The sequence below is a fragment of the Podarcis tiliguerta genome, assembly GCF_965153285.1.
Source record: "Podarcis tiliguerta genome assembly, chromosome: 4".
In the NCBI taxonomy this organism is placed as follows: domain Eukaryota; kingdom Metazoa; phylum Chordata; class Lepidosauria; order Squamata; family Lacertidae; genus Podarcis; species Podarcis tiliguerta.
The window spans coordinates 45,880,187-45,894,387 of record NC_139537.1 but is presented as its reverse complement, the minus strand read 5'-3'; the positions used below and the strand labels follow the sequence as shown (position 1 = coordinate 45,894,387).

General features: G+C 40.5%; 1 long non-coding RNA gene across 2 annotated transcripts in view; it reads right to left on the bottom strand.

The window, feature by feature from the left end:
• Positions 1-2,854: 2,854 nt before the first annotated feature.
• LOC310677033 overlaps positions 2,855-14,201 on the bottom strand; it is a 28,284-nt gene continuing 16,937 nt past the window's right edge. For both annotated transcript variants that reach the window (XR_014510877.1, XR_014510878.1), the window contains one exon: positions 2,855-3,361. This is a non-coding gene — a long non-coding RNA (uncharacterized lncRNA). The remainder of the gene's footprint in view (positions 3,362-14,201) is intronic.

The window sequence follows — 14,201 nt, the reverse complement described above, 5'->3', positions numbered from 1 at the left end:
TGGCCACAGCTAAAGTCCTTGTAATTCATCGTCAACCTTTGCTGAATTTGCAAGTTGGCAGCTCAATTGACAGAGGGATGCCAGGTTCTTTGAGCTACTTTTTCCAAATAATGTCTATATTTGCTGTGCTTTCTCCCTCAATTATTGAGGACACAGTGACTTCATACAGTATTTTTATTTCTCTTTGCCTTTCATGTTCATTCTAGCTGTCATGGTTTTAGAAATAATCATTTTGTATGTTAGCTGTCAGTATTGGAAATAATAATTTTTGTGTATTAAGGACTTGAATTGAAATGAAAATTAGAAACCTCTGACTAAAGAATAATTGTTATACAATGAGATTCAGTAACCAAGAAGTACGGTAATGTCAAGCCTTCAACTATTCCAAAGCTGGTGTTTCTATTTTATTCGTATTATTATTCATTCAAGTATCACTTTCCCCAAAAGGGTGTATAGGGTGTTAGGGGAGGGGTAGTATCTCTGGTGGGGGTTGTGTTGTGCTACTTCTGGGATAGTTTGTCCATCTTTGGTCCCCACCCTACACTCAGCTCTCACCATTGGCTCCTAGAAGCTGTCAGCATGCGACAGCGGCCACGCACCAGGAATAGCTTCAACTGGCTAGCTAAACCAGGTGAGGGTTGCCAATGGGTGTCAGACCCTTGATGAGTCAGGGACTTCCCCTGCATGCAAAGACAGGTTCCAGTGGATTGAGCTGATGAGACGAACAGTAGGTCTAATGGTCAAAAAAGAGTTTTCTGCATGTGCTGTAGAGGGGAGTGAGAGGAAGATGGGGCTCATCAACCGAGGGAGGTAGCCCATCTAGGAGAAGAAAAACTCTGGTCCTAACCCCTGCTGCCTTGAGAGAGATATTCAGGAGAAGAAAAGGCTAAGGAGTAAACTCTGCACAAATTCAGAGTGGAGACTTTAAGACGGTTGGATGGCACCTTGTATGCCTCCTTCTGGCAAGTCCTGCTGCCAAGCTGTTGCCAAACATATTGCTCTGCTTTCCTTTGGACCACATCAGTGAGGCTGAGAGGGGAATCTTATCATCTGGGAACCCAAGACCTCCATACACACTGCTCAGAATTGCACTATGGGGTGGTCGCTTTGGTGCTGCTAATGGAACAGTTAGACTTTACCCCTGGATGTGCACTCCATTGTTTCTTGAGACAGACCGATGCCAACATACTTTCTTGAAAGGATTAAAAGATGTTTGCTGTGTAAAAGAAAATGCAACTTTGAAAAAGCTCTTTTTAAAAACTACACTGACACTACATATGAACAGCCAGAGGAATTATATTCTCAGTTAAATGCCCGACCCAACAGGTTTCTTGCACTTCCTCCAAAACATCTTCAAAGGGGTCTTCTAACGTCTTCAGGCAGCAGGTTCCACAACCGTGGGGCAATTATAGAAGAAGTTTAACTCCCAGCTGTCACAGCCTGTCCTACCATTAGAAAGAGTTAGGTGGCTGATGAGTACAGGGAGAGGGAGATGGATTATGATAGCAACTTCCTCTCCTCACTCATTCTTCCTGAGCCTCCAGGCTGTTTTGTCTTCCTGAGATGGCAGCCCTAGTGGTGGCAATGCTTGCTTATTGATGGTCTGGGGTGGCTGGCTGACTGGTGTATTTACATTGGAAAGTCAGGACATAAATACTCAAATAAAAAATACATACACCACTTCATCACGGTTCACACCTGTCACAAAAACAGAATAAACAGTAATGGCCTACCGTTTCTGAGTGAGATCATATGGAAAAGACAAACTATAATATCTACATTTCCATTTGTCAGAATCAGGTTGTTTTACAAAAGGAAATGTATAAAGAATTGAATGGAAACATTTTGTCTCAATGAACTGTAATAATAAATATTTGGGCTACACTGTATAAACTTTAGATTCAGTTTTCAGTTTGAAACTAGCAATTTCTGTTCTCCTGAAAGAGAAAAAATAAAATACCGTATTGGCCCGAAAATAAGCCACACCTGAATATAAGCTGCACCTTTAAAATTGGAGGGGGAGAGAGAAAAAATACTCAAATATAAGCCGCTCCATTCCTTGCTGCCCCTGGCTGCATATTGGGCTGGAACGGTGGAGCCGCACTGCGTTGCCGGCAGCCTTTACCCTTCCTCGCTTCCTGGCCTTGGGGGGAGAGGACAGGGAACTATGCATGGGGCAGGCCCGCTTTACCATGCTCCTGGTGCTGTTTGCCCCACGCTCCTGGCTGCGTACCATAAGGTCGTGAATATAAGCCACAAAGTGAGGCTTATATTCAGGCCACTACGGTAATATCCCTAGCTCACTGCATTTCCACACACCTATATGGTAATCTGACCTAATCAGGGCTCACATACTGGATGGGATGCTTTCACAATGCTACACGTAGAATTGTAGAGATGGGGGGGGGGCACAAGGGTAATCTAGTCCAATCCCCTGCAATCTTTTGCCCAATGTGGGGCACAAATATACAACCCTGAGGGTAAAAGTCTCATGCCATGATGATGTCAGCAACTGCCCATGAGAGTAATTTAGACAAATCTGTAAATTTGATATATTTTTTTATATGAAGAATGCCAACAAATGGGGAAGGCATTTTTTAACATTGCTGAAAACGTTCACATAAGAATTCTGCTCAGCCTTTATAATTTTTTTGATAGAGTATTATATTGGCTTCTGCTACAGTGACATAGTCAGTGATATGTTCTAGAGTTTAACCATATGGTTAGCCAGCAGAGCAGAACACCCTAGCAATGACCCATTTAATAGGAACCTTTTGGAGCAAAATATTTTCTGGTGCATGAGAGATGAACCTCTATAGGACACCCAAATGTGGAAATCAAAATTTATACAATGTTTGAATAGTCCGTGATAAATAACTCACAGTAAATTACTATTTATTAAGAAAAATAAATATCAAAGAGTTACATATGACTTCAATATGTAGTTACATAACTACATATTACAGAGCGGATTTCCCTGAATTTACACAAATACATGCTTACAAAACTGATGTTTCAGAAGATCTCGTCAAACTAGGGCTCAGAAACGGAAGTCTAACATATTCATAGCTGCATTTGAGAGTGGAATCAGCTCACAAACGTTGAGTACACTACCATTTTCAGTTGACTGATGGCCAAATTGATGTTGATCTTTCTTTTTCAGGTTAAACTCATTCATGATTATCCACAGCAGGTGAAAAATGAGTGCTCTTGTAAAGCAGCATGAAGTAGAATCTCAACAGCATACTGAATCAGCTAAAGTCCTTTCAATTACTTGTTGATGAGTTCACTCCTTTGAAAATAAGGCATGTTTCAGAAAGTCTGGTGTGACTTTAGACTCCACAAACAATGAATATGTTCCCTAAAATAAGAAAAACAACATTGCCTCAGCCATCAAGCTAATAGTACTGAAACGAACATTTCATTGCAGGTCAACAAAGATCTCAGAATGTTTCAGAGAGCAACACCTATATTGGAAACATTTGAGAACTGAGACCTACTGAGACCTAAGAACATGTGTTCAGAAATGTCCCACTGAGTTCAATGAGACCAGTTTCTCCTTTACATCTACCTAATTGTTTGCTGGTGCCTCTGTGGTTGCTTTCATATCACTTCAGGATTATTAAAAAACAACCCAACAACAACCCTTTGGCTATGTGGCTTATTCATTCATTTAAAAAATAACTTTCTGTATTTTCTTTTCTTTTCTTTTTGAGAATCCCTAATTAAGACTCAGACATGGGCATAGCCAGGCAGGCAGGGGGGCAGCTACCTCTCCTAAATCATGCAAATAAATAAAAACACTTGACAAAAAGTAGCCATAATCAGAATATTTTAAATTGAAACATTCACTGAGATTACTTGGATGATGTTGTGGTACATTCTAGAGACACAACTGGCAACACAACTAAGCAATAGGCATGGCTTCTGTGAACTGACCAATTGCATCATGGGTAGCTCGGTTCTGGAACAGGACATGTGAGTGTCCTGGCCCCACAACAGAAATCCTGGCTACACCCAGATTCAGCTTATATCCGTATATCATGGATAACAGAGTGTCCTTCAGATTTTTCTGGACTCCAGTCGCAGGCAGCATAACCAATGGTCTGGGATGGTAGTATTTTAGTCCAGCAATATTTGGAGAGCACCATGTTGGTTACCCTTGCTCTAAGTAATTAAAACTAGGCTGTGGCCCACAAACCCCAAGAAGGGCTGCCTTTCTCCTGCTGGTGCAACTGTTTTCTTCCTGGTTCAGGCTGAACTGGTAGAATATTCTGAAATGCCTTCTTAGAAAAGCTACAAAGAAAGGTTTAATTTAGCAGGTTTATTTTCAGTGTGCTTAGTAAACCAAGCTAAAGAATTTGAAACTGCCAAACTTACTGTACCTAATACTTATTTGCAATTGAAATGCAGTCATTGGGGCAATTACATTCTCACAACACACTTCCACATGTGCAACAGAACCTCCTCTTCCCCTTCCCCACAGTCCTCATGCACCCTCAAATTTTCTTCCAGAGAGTTGAGGAACAAAAATATATAACTTGTCCTTCAGATACACGAAAAGATCAGCAATGCCATATTCAGATACTTTAATAACTCTTGGATGAATACTATTTTTAATTTGACAATACAGCTAGAACTTGGTCTCTTGTCACTATTATTTGCCCTAATTCCTCAGGTGCTCATCCTGAGGACACTGGACTAGGGCAGACATAGGATCATACCCTACATCTTCTGCTGTCCATACAGATGCAAAGAAGTCACCCAGCTTTTCTGCACTCTACTTTTCCTCCTTTAACATACCTTTGGCTCCCTTATCCTCCAAAGACCCAATCAGCTTCCTAACTGGTTTCCTGCTTCTAAGGTATTTAGATCATTTGTTATTGTTGGTCTTAATGTTTGCAGTGATGCACTGGCTGAATTCTCTCCTGCCCCCATCCTCATTGTTTGCTTGCTTTTCTTTTGCCTAAGGTTGTATTCCTTTTTGTTGTTCTCTTTTGAAATGCTTCAGTAAGAAATGTGGGAGTGGAAAGAGGGGAAAGGTCTGCAGGAGAAGCTGGGAACAGGAATCATGGGAGAAGCAAAGTAGCTCCGTAAACCTATGTAAAACAATCCACTACCCACAGGCATTTAAGCTCAATTAAGTTTGTTGATGCTTAATAGAAACTAGCCATCAGTTTTCAACCCTTGCATCCATAAGGTTACAATATTTTCAGAAAGAAGAAAAGAAAAGGCAGCAAAGTCCATGAAAGATATCAGATTTTGTGCATGGCAATCTTGTAGATACGAGAAGATGCATTTGGCTCCAGCTGTAATTAGTGCACAGCACAGTTTGGAGTCAAGCTGTTTTCCCCTAATAGTTGAATCGTGAGTTTACACAGATTGTGAAGCTGCCATTCCTTCTAATAGAGATTTATTTACTGGCATTTAATTCATAAAGAAAATTAATGGTATTCATCAGAGTACTGATATTTTTTAATAAGAAGCATTAGTATGGTTAGCTCTTTCTGGTTCTCATTCCTCTTCTTATGAAAAAAAAGGAAAAAGCCCAGAGGGAAAGAGATTTAAGACCTGGGGCAATGGTAGGATTTATCTTCTTTTATCAGAATTTCAGCCCAGGAAGTGTCACCAGCAAAAGGGATTAATATTTAGTTTTTCTGACAGTTTAAAAAAAGAGTGGGGGGGGGAGGGAAGATTTGGATAAACTGCAAAGCTGCCGGCAGAGTAGAACATTTGCTCTTGATTTAAGATGGAAAATTCTGTAGACAGGGCTTGTTGTTTTTTGCCAAGCTTCAGCCCTCAAAGCTTTCACCAGTCAAATAACCCTGGAGGGTTAATAGCTGGTAGACGTCCACAGGCAAAAGTAAGAAAAATGAGTTCGTCAAGGAACTGTATCATGCTTCCAACATGTGGCAAAGTAAGTGCCTCTTCACCATCTGTTACTTGTGTGACTATTTTATTATGTAAATGTTCGTACACATTGCCATCTAAACAAAGAGAAATTGCTTCTCCAGCAGTGTGTTGATGCTGCCAGGCATCTTTGTGTGCCATTATATTTCCTCCCCCCCCCCCCCAAATGTGGCAGACAGAAAATCTTGGCTTCCGTTCATCCAGATTCTTCACACCACAATTAGTGAAAAAGAAACAGAACAAATACTATAAAATTAGAACAAATCTGTTTTTCATTAATATTTTTCAAAAGAATTAGACAGTGAAAAAGGATGTAATACGTGGACCACAGGCACATAGGAAGGTGCCTTTATTCTGAGTCAGAGCATTGGTCCATCTAGTCCAATACTGTACTGTTTATACCAACTGGTAGCAGCTCTATATATCCTGAAGCTGGGTTTTGGGCAAGTGACTCTGGATGATCCACATGCAGGAGTAGCCCGATTTGTTTCATGATAGTGTTTGCAGGCACAGCTGGGCAGAGAAATGTTACGTGTGACAGGAGGGCAGTACACAGAGTCAACACTGGCCATTGCTATGGTCATAGCAACTGGAACTAAAATTGCAGCAATGGTCATAAGTGTCACGTACTCCCCCCCCCCGCTCATAATTGCAGAGAGTAAAGCAACAATGCTTTCAATAAGTTACCCTGAACCAGTGTGTGTGTGTGTGTGTGTGTGTGTGTGTGATAGGAAGGCAACCTATTCTTCCCTCGCTGATTCCTTCTTCAGTAACTGTTGACATGTAGATTTTTTCTCAGGTTTCACTTCCTTCCTGCTTTTCATCCAAGTCAGTTAGTCTTAGACCTTTCATTTGACTCCATGACTCCATGATAGTCACATCTAAGCTTATACTTAGAATGCCTTTGTTTGCCAGGAGCATAAATTTTCTCTATTCTTTCAACCAGCAGTCTTACCAGACTATTTTTTTCAGCACACTACAGCCTTATATACCCACATTCAACCATGTTAACATTGTCGTGTGCAGTTGTATACCTGATGATTGCGTGGATAAGCAAAGAAAACCACTGTTGTTTTACAATTTAGTCATAGGATAGGACAATATGTCTTTATCGGATGAGCTGCTTCTTTTTGAGGCTCAAATAACATGAGGTGTGTTTGACTGAGATGCTGTACATAGATGCTTGGTTGCAAGGAAATCCAATTGGTCTTGTTGCACTCCACCCCAACCTCTGAGCATTGCAAGATTCCACAGTGTCACCTGGGGTCTGTGTTTCCTTTGGAAATGAGGCACAGTGGAGATTGTGGTGCCTTCATGATAGATGGTTTATTTACACATAGATACAACCCAAGCCTACAATGGAGAAGCTCACGGCATTAACACTCCAAGAGGGTCCTGCTTCTCCCATAACTGTAACCTTAGATTCAAAGTGACCTTAGCCATGGCTCTGACCCTCTCTCCAGCTTGCTGCATTTTACAGACTTTTGCCTTTACAAGGCTGCAACCTTCGCCCCCAGCTCACACCATGCAAAAACTCCAATCATAAATTCAGCTCTAAAACTTTACTTCAAAACTCTTCCAAACCAACTCTGGGTTGAGGGAGGGGCACCTCCCATTTGACTTTCTTAATGAGCCCTTACCTTCTCTTTTCTTTCTTAATGGCTCATCTCCCAGGTGATTACCAGGGTGTCCTGACTATTCCAGCAACTGTGCTGGATCCAGGAATTAGAAGGCGGGTCTAAGTATTCAGCCTAACCTCTCAAACTCATAACAGTATGATTCTTTTTTTTAAAAAAATGGGGTTGGGATAGATGACATAAACAGAGAGTCCATGTGAATTGACCAAATCTGAGCATTTTATTTGAACAGATATATATATGTAGAGAGAGAGAGAGAGAGAGTATGTATTCACCTCCATACTTACAATAAGCTGTTAGGTTTCAGCAGACCCATTCCCCTTCCTCTCCTCTCAGTTTTCTATTGTTTACTTCCACTGACCCTCTAACACTCTATATTTCAACTGCTCTGAAGTAAAGACTTGATTGGGAAACTTGCATGTACTGCCCAGTCCCTGAGACTCTTATTTTCACTTCCTCACATTGGCATTCAATGTGAACTTGAACGTTCCATCTCCAGATAAGGAGGTGAACTGCCCAATAAGGAGATGTGTGTGCTTTTTTGTTTTTGTTTTTAAAACGAATTTAGCAGAAACTTCCATCAGTGGAACAGAGAAGAAGACAAATTTCATCAATTTCCCCTCCCTTTTGCAGTCCACAGTGTCACCTGCACTGTTCTGAAAGCTCTCTAGAGCAGATTTTGAGGGTGTGCAGAAGGGAAAGGAAAACAGCAAACATGTCGTCCTTCTCCATTCCACTGACAGAAGCTTCTGCTGAACCAAATAACATCCCATCAGCGTGAGGGACACTATTGTCCAGTAATCCACCATGGTGTTTAGAGTAGACGCAGCCTTAGAGAGGGAGATTCAACGTTGGAAGGACTAGAATCATGAAGAATAACAAACTGAAGCAAACAGATATTTCCTTCTTTCTGTTTCCTTTTGCTTGTGACAGAAATTATTAGGGTTTTGGGGGGTGGGGAGGAAGTAAAAGCTCATGTTATATTCAATATTTATTTTTACTCTTGGGCCTTCATGCTGTCCACGAAGTCCAAGCTTTGATGGAACTTCAGTGTATGTAATACAAGAGGGTAGACTGCACTCTGTGGAACTGGACTTTTATGTTAGCACACAAGGACTTCTGTTTGGAAAGCAAAATATGAGCTGCTTTGTAGTCTAGCGTTCTGATTGTATATTAGCATAAAATTACCAATTTAAATTAAAATGTAATTATCCTAACTGCCAGTAGCGATTAAAATAAATATGAGCTAGACTGTACCCTCTGAAAGCCCACTGGACTTACAGCATTGGCCCTTAATCAAAACTTGCCAAGGACACAAAAGCTTTCAGTAATCTATGCCAAGCTATCTTGGTTTTGCCTGAAGCACCCTTCTGGTGGCATTTAAAACACCTGGTGCCCTAAGGAGGGGAAAAAATCCATTATACACTATAATCCCACCCCCTCGTTCTCTTTTTCAGCCATCTATGTACCAAGACTGGTGTCTGCATTGCTGACGGCAGAATAATATTATTTTATGCAAAAAGCAACTCGAAAAGTAAATTAATAGTTTTAGCAATTTGTTCAATCCCTGGCACCCAAGTGGTTATCTGCATGAACAGACTTCCTCACTGTGTGTTTTATGTGGCTTAATATAATTAAACTATCATTGCATGCATTGATTTAGCTTAAATCTTAATTTGATAAGTGGGGAACGTGTACATTCTAAGTGTGGGAGATTAATTGATACTTCAAGTGCACTTGGACAGAAGTAATTGAAGTCACTGCCAGACTCAGCCAATTTGCTGATTTAAATGTGGCTACTGATTTCATTCTGTTTGTATGATTCCGTATACTTGGAGATATCAGTTTACCCTGACGTAATCATGGCAAATAATTTAACTTTAAGATAACCAACTACTGCTGCAGCTGCATTGACTAACTTGGTTTCCTATTAATGTGCTAAATTTTGTAGCAGTAGTAGTTGGGACATATTTTGCAGCAAAGCAAGTAATAACTAAATAAACCTTGGCATTAAGACATGCCCTAACTACTCTTTAATGGGCTCTCCTTTTTATCACTCCATAATTTGCTTTCTCATTATGTGTGTGTGTGTGTGTGTGTGTGTGTGTGTGAGAGAGAGAGAGAGAGAGAGAGAGAGAGAGAGAGAGAGAAATGCATGTGGAGCAAAGGATGTACTTTTATTCCTGTCCAGCTGTGAAATGAATATGAAAATAGTATTGTTTGTAAACCACAGTATAAAGATGGTGTCGGATTTAAAAATACAGTTAAATATTTGGATTACTTACATAAAATCACATTCTGGATTAATCCAAAATCATTCTCTTTCATAGGCTCTATAATCACATTCACTACATTGATTGGAATTGTGTCAAGCCACTGGAAAAGTGTGAGAAAATATTGTCCCCCATCCCTGTCATCACTATTCTGTATCTGAATACAAATGAGTAGTTAACTTTGTTAAGAGTAGCTCCCACAGGTTATACATACATTCCAGGGATGATGAGAAGGCACAAGTATCTGTGTCTTAAGGGTTTTCCACGAATGCTTTCTATGCACAGGGCAAGCAGAAGTGTGGACCAGCTCTTTGTTGCATAACAACAACAACAACAACAACAACAACAACAACAACAACAAACCTTTATTGTCACTACACCACCTGTGTGCAGTGAAATTAAATACACTCAATCTTGTTTGCGCTCTGTGTGCTTGTCAGAAAGTTTCACCTACTTGACCACAGTTCTGCAGAGCAGTGGAGCCCCTGTCTGCCAGAATGGACCCTGAGAGTCCACAGCATTCCTAGTACAATGGGAAATCTGGCTATATCTCATGACCACATCAACTGTTTTAGGCTTGCTTGTTGAAAACCTCACCATCTAAATATTTGATTATGATGACTGATCATCTGCTCTGCAGCTCAATGTCAACTTCAATTAAATAATATATTTCCGTTAGATGTGCCCCCCACCCCCGGTACATGTCATATACCACAGATCCTAATAAATAAAATTATATTGACATTTCATGTATTCATTTGTTTCCTTTTTTGCATGCTTTAATAAGCATATGGATACAGGATATAAGATGGAGAACCTTTTTTGAGCTGAGGGTTATCTCACCCCAGTAGAAAGCTGTTTAGCTATTCACCTCAACACCTGCATAAAAGCTCTGTCTACAGCCAAGAATTTCAAACTGATAATCTAGTGACAATTCTCTGATTCCTTCCCTACCTTTACTTCTATACTGACTCTTGCCATTCAGTTTGCCTCACTTTGTATAGTTGGTTAACACTGGAGACTGCCACTGAGACTTATAGATATGGGAGGAAATTGTTCCTTAAGCAGTTCTGTCATGAGTTCCTGGGACGAATTTCTGCAAGTGACACAAATGTTTGTTCTACTGAATACCTGGCCTTCCACTTTGAACATGTGGCACATAATAACCTCCACAGCTGTGAAACCAGTAGGAATGTTTCTGAAGAAATGTAATCACAAGCAATAAGCAAGGCTGAAAGACAAGAAGTTCAGTATTTTTGACATGCGTTCAAAAGAGTTGATGCTTAGCCTAACTTATTTGGTTTGACAATGAGGCTGAATACTTTCTCTATTAGTGGTCTTGTAAAATTTCCAAAGCTTCTGAGTTTATGTGCTCCAAACACTGCACATGTAGACTTCCTCCCCTCACTGATCTGTTGAGGTATTTATTTCTGGCTCCAAGCCCAACCACAGCTACAAAGGGAATATTTGTTTTATAATAAGGCCTAACATTAAAAATCAGAGTAAAAAACATGATTCAAATTTCTTATACTTTACCAAAATCACTTGTGTTCCTTCTTTACATCTTTTTTCCCCTCTCTGTATTTTCTCTAGCTTGTATTGTTTCCATTTAACTATACTCTCTTTCATTTTCTTCTCTAATCTGTCTTGATGACAAAAAGGGACACTTCTGAAATTCTGAAATGGTGCAAAACAAGCTTTATCCAGGGATTGCAACTCTTTTCAAGTCTCAGCTGCTCATCACAGGATTACTTCTTCTACAAAAGCAGACCTGCTCACTGGGCATATAATCTCAGAAAAGAACACACGAATGTACAGTATACACCACCCAGGTCTGCTGGTTATTGGATACGATGACTTGCCTGGGACCAGAGCTGGGTCAGGGCATATTGCTTCAACTTAAACTGAAAAGTATTCCAGATTCAACATTTGGGGCATGATCATTCCCTGCCTTAAAACATAGGAAGCTGGTGCCTATTGGAACTGTTGGGGCTGATAGAAGGACAGCTAATGGCAGGCTGGGCTAGAGTAGGTACGCAGTCACACATTCATAATAAGGCAATCTGCATGACATGTACATACAAAAGGAAGTTCCTCAGAGTTTAATGAGACTTTTGAGATGAGTCAATGAGATTTTGAAAAGGGATATATAAAGTTATGCTACCTCCTGAACTCCATTCACTGTTCCAACCGACAGAGTTTGGTCTAAGACAATGGAAGAAGAAGAAGAAGAAGAAGAAGAAGAAGAAGAAGAAGAAGAAGAAGAAGAAGAAGAAGAAGAAGAAGAAGAATAGTAGTAGTAGTAGTAGTAGTAGTTTGGATTTGATATCCCACATTATCACTACCCGAAGGAGTCTCAAAGTGGCTAACATTCTCCTTTCCCTTCCTCCCCCGCAACAAACACACTGTGAGGTGAGTGGGGCTGAGAGACTTCAGAGAAGTGTGACTAGCCCAAGGTCACCCAGCAGCTGCATGTGGAGAAGCGCAGACGTGAACTCGGTTCACCAGATTACGAGTCTACCGCTCTTAACCACTACACCACACTATAAGATAGTGCAGCCTTTGGAAAAACCTATTTGCTCTTTTCATCCGGGTAAGTAATTTAAGTAAAAGGTGCTTAGCCTAGGTTTTCCCTATCACTGACAGCAGACTTATCGGTCTGAATCACCGATGATCCCATGATCACTGAATCACCCGGATCACCGATTTTTGAAGACTGAAATAATTATTGATCTAAGCCATATTTCCTTTCCTTTTGGAAATTTCACCTGGATGTCAATTCTGCCTTTGAAATCCTGGTAATGTCCAGAAAAATCAGGACGTTTGGCAGCCCTATGCTGCTGTTCATATTGTCAGCGAATAGGGCATCCTATTGCCAAAATGGCTCTGATAACATTAGACAGAAACTTTGTCACAACAGGTTGTTTCACCCTATAGAACTGGGATTTACCCACTTCTGACTGCCATTATTCTATTGTTTGAACCTATTTTGATCACATGTAGCCAGGGATTAGGGGGTGCAGGTGGCACTGTGGGTTAAACCACAGAGCCTAGGGCTTGCCAATCAGAAGGTCGGCGGTTCGAATCCCCATGATGGGGTGAGCTCCCATTGCTCAGTCCCTGCTCCTGCCAACCTAGCAGTTCGAAAGCACATCCAAGTGCAAGTAGATAAATAGGTACCACTATGGCAGGAAGGTAAACAGCATTTCCGTGCGCTGCTCTGGTTCACCAGAAGCGGCTTAGTCATGCTGGCCACATGACCCAGAAGCTGTATGCCGGCTCCCTCAGCCAATAAAGCGAAATGAGCGCCGCAACCCCAGAGTCAGCCATGACTGGACCTAATGGTCAGGGATCCCTTTACTTTAGCTAGGGATTAATCTAGTCCCTGTCCATTACACACAAGTAGTCTGCCAAGTCTGTTTGATCCAAAGTCTGCACAATTTTTAAAAAAGAAAAACCATTTTAAAAATCCACAAACTTTTAACAGATCAGCATTGTTTTGGAAGTATTGATGAGGTGGTTTGAGGACTTATTTCTAGCTGCTGGCAGCAGCCTTTTGAAATTTTTTGTACCTCTTGTAAGAAAGGATTAGTTTCTCCTCAACCCATTCCAGATCCATTTTGAATTAACAATTGTATGTGACGGGGAATGTAGGATATTAATATTGAAAAAACACATTTATAGCACCATGATAAAAATTTGTAAAATGTCATTAAAAACTGTTATACTTCTTTGTTCTCCAGATTGAGTAATAAAATAAGCAAACATGGGACATGATTCGGCCAGAATTAAACACTTTTAAGTAACATTGATTTAACTAGGCACTTACTTACTATTTCAGAGAAATCAATAGAACTTAAAAACACTTTGCTTGATTGGATCATGCCCCTTAAAATATTTAAAAGACAGCATTTTAAATAGACATGAAAAGACTGTCAAGGGATTACACTGATTTTAGTTCAGGGGTCAAGAGTCTTTGGCCTTCCAGGTTTTGCTTGACTACCACTCCCATCATCCCTGAGCACTGGCGATGCTGGCTAGGGTTCCATAGCAACATCTGGAGGACCACACCTTCTGCTTTAGTCAATTTGTTTGTGTGTTCATTAAAAGTTAAATGCATTTACACATTACGTTGCAGGGGTCATTGAAGAAACTGAAGGAAGGCAGTATCTTTTAATTAATCACATTGTTAACAGGAAAAAGAATGTCAATAGTTGCTTTTTTATCAGTTTAGGCACCTGAAATATGTACGATTTAGTTTTTGAAGGTGGGACCAAATAAAAACTGCTGCTTTGCTGATGTTGTTTGTCCTGTGTTGGTTTGCGATTGCAGAGCAATGTGGCAGCAGTTGGGCTCTAAAGTTGAGCAAGTCCATTTTAGA